Consider the following 3023-nt stretch of genomic DNA (forward strand, 5'->3'; position numbering starts at 1 on the left):
AACTTCCTGCCAACCTTTAGGAATTTTATTGATGCACCAGAGAAAACATCACATCAGGATGTATAATGACTCGGTATGGCAACTGCCCACGAGAAACTGCAGAGAGTTCCGGACACAACTCAGCATATAATGGAAACCATACTCCCCTCTATAGACTGTCTGTATCTTCCGCAGTCTCAGTAAAGCATCCAGCCACATCAAACATTTTCTCTTCTCCCCTCTCCCATTGGGCAGTAGCTGAAAGCATGTACCACCAGGCTCAAGGTCACCTTCCACACAGCTGTTATAATAAGATAGAGTCTTGACCCCACAATCTACCTCAAAATCTACAATTTACCCCACAATCTTGCGCCTTTTTGTTTACCTGCACTGCACTTTCTCAGAAGCATCTACATTTTATTTGTTATTGCTTTGTCTTGTACAACCTCAATGTACTGTGTAGCAACTTGATCTGCATGAACAGTGTGCAAGACAAGCTTTTGACTGCATCTCGGGACATGAGGCAGGAATAAACCAATTCCGATGGTAGACAAGACTGGACCAGAAAGTGAGACATTAGACAAGGTGTAGCATAGCGGCTGGTCCACAAGGTTGAGGCACATGGGATTCAAGGCGAGCTGACTAATTAGATCTAAAACTGGCTGGGTGATAGTGGGCAGAGGGCGGTGGCAGAATAGGAATGATGTTTTTCTCTGTAAATCTGTGACCAGTGGTTTAACAACGGGATCTATGAATGATGCAGATGTGAATGTGAAGAATAATTTTTCCGATGACACAAAAATTGATGAAGTTCTGGATGGTGAAGAAGGTTTTCTAAGGCAAGAGATGAATAAGATGTAAAGTCAGTCTGAGAGATGGCAGATGGAATTTAATCCCAATAAAATGGTATTTAATCCTAATATATGCAATGTGATGGATTTTATAAGTCAAATAGGGGTAGGACATTTAAAATCGATGGTAGGATGTAAAGAAATGGTGATGAGTAGAGGGACGTAGGGGTTCAAGCCCATAGTTCCATGGAAGTGGCAACATGGGTGGATGGGGTAATAAAACATTTGATATGCTTGCCTGCAGAGGTTGGAACATGTACAAAGTTGGGGCACCATGTTACAACTTTTCTAAAACATTGGTTAGACCAAATTAGTATTATGTGAAGGAATTTGGTTAGGGAGCAAGACTGGAAAGGCTGGGTTGTTTTCCATGGAGCAAAGGAAGCCAAGAAGCTGATAGAGAGATACAGGATTATAAGAGGCATAGTCCAGATCGATAGTCAGGTCTTTCTCTCATAGCAGGAGTTTCAAAAATATGAGAGCGGAGGTTTAGGGTAACAAGAAGAAGATATGAAAGGAATGTTTTTTTACACCGAGTGGTTTATATCTGATAGTCATTGCCAGAGGAGGTAATGGATCATATCAGTCGCACTTAGACATGCAAAGCACAGAGGGATATGAACTGAAGGCAAGTTGGATTAGAGTAGATGGACAAAGTGTCGACAAGGATGTGGTAGGCTTAAGGGTCCGTCTTCTGTGCTGGCTGTCTATGGCTGTAGGGTTTTAACAAAAGTGTGGGTGACTAAATGGGTAGTTGTTGATCAGGGTGAGCTCAGGAGGCTAAGAAGCCTGTTCCATGTTATATCTGTCTACGTCTCTGTGACTCTCTCTCATCCATATCCATACATGGCAGTCAACAATGAAGCAATATAGAATTCAACATCAATTTCTTTACCCAGACTGACTTCAAATTGTAAAACTTACTAGTCAAAAATTGGTTGAAACAATTAATATAGCTACGTATGTTCAAGGGAAAGTCAGATAAGTAGACAAGGAAGAAAACAGCAGAAAGAAATGTTAATATGTATAGACAGATAGACATGTGAAGATACCAACGTGGATTTGCCAAAAGGAATGGTTATATTTTTGCACTGTAAATAGTTTGTAATATATAGCTTCTCGCTGTGTGTCAGTTGGCCATATTTTTCCGCAACCTGTGGAATAAAAGTTCTACTTTTCAGGAGTAAACATTCATTTCTATGACAGTTATATTTTAGTATTTCTACCTTCTCAATCTAATACATGAATACACGAAATATGGACAACACAAAAGTAATGCCACCCCTGGTTTGGAAGAAAGCAATGCTACATAAATGCTAGTCCCTTGGCACAGTCGGTCTGCAGTCCTAATTGTACACTGGCTACGATACTGGAGCCACATTTCCTAAGGTATGAGTTCAAAATGGATACGGTACCATTGTGGCTATGTTACTGGCCAAGTAAAAGAAATCTTCCTACCTTCCTTTTTCTGATCAATATAGGACTCCACACGTTTAGCAATTAGCTGTGAATTAATCCAAGGGCAAATAGCGGTGTGTAGTAAATACTCTGATTGGGAACAAGTTGTGTCATCTAAGTTGCTAGTGATATATCATACTGAGGAGATTTTTTAAAATCTCTCTTTTTAAAAGAAATTCACTCTTTGGATTGTTGTAAAATGACACAATTTGCAATTGAAAATATATATTTAATATATATTAGGCAACGTGCACTGATTTTCTTCAGCATAACCATGCTCTGTAGTTAAAACACCATACTTATCTCCATCCTGCATATCTTTTTAAATGTTGCTGTCTCCAGAGAATATCCAACCCCAGTATTTTGGATAATACACTAAATGCAACAGGTGACATAGCTTTTCATCAGTGAATTGCACTTGTCACAATGCCTCCTTCAAGCAGGAAAATGAAAAGCTGCTATCCAGTCATGCTGGATCAGCAGCTCCCTCCTGTGGACAGCTAATATTTCGCAGGTACATTTGGTGTCCACTTTATTAGGTACAGCTGTACACCTACTCGTTAATACAAATATCCAATCACAATACAAATTGTGGCAGGCACTCAATAAAATAAAAGCATGCTGACATGGTCAAGAGGTTCAGCTGTTGTTCAGACCAAATATCAGAATTGCAGAGGTGTATACTTCAATAATAAATGAACCTTTGATGGTGAAGAAACATGATTGAAGTGAGTT

Source organism: Hypanus sabinus, chromosome 10 (genome assembly GCF_030144855.1).
Source record: "Hypanus sabinus isolate sHypSab1 chromosome 10, sHypSab1.hap1, whole genome shotgun sequence".
Classification (NCBI taxonomy): domain Eukaryota; kingdom Metazoa; phylum Chordata; class Chondrichthyes; order Myliobatiformes; family Dasyatidae; genus Hypanus; species Hypanus sabinus.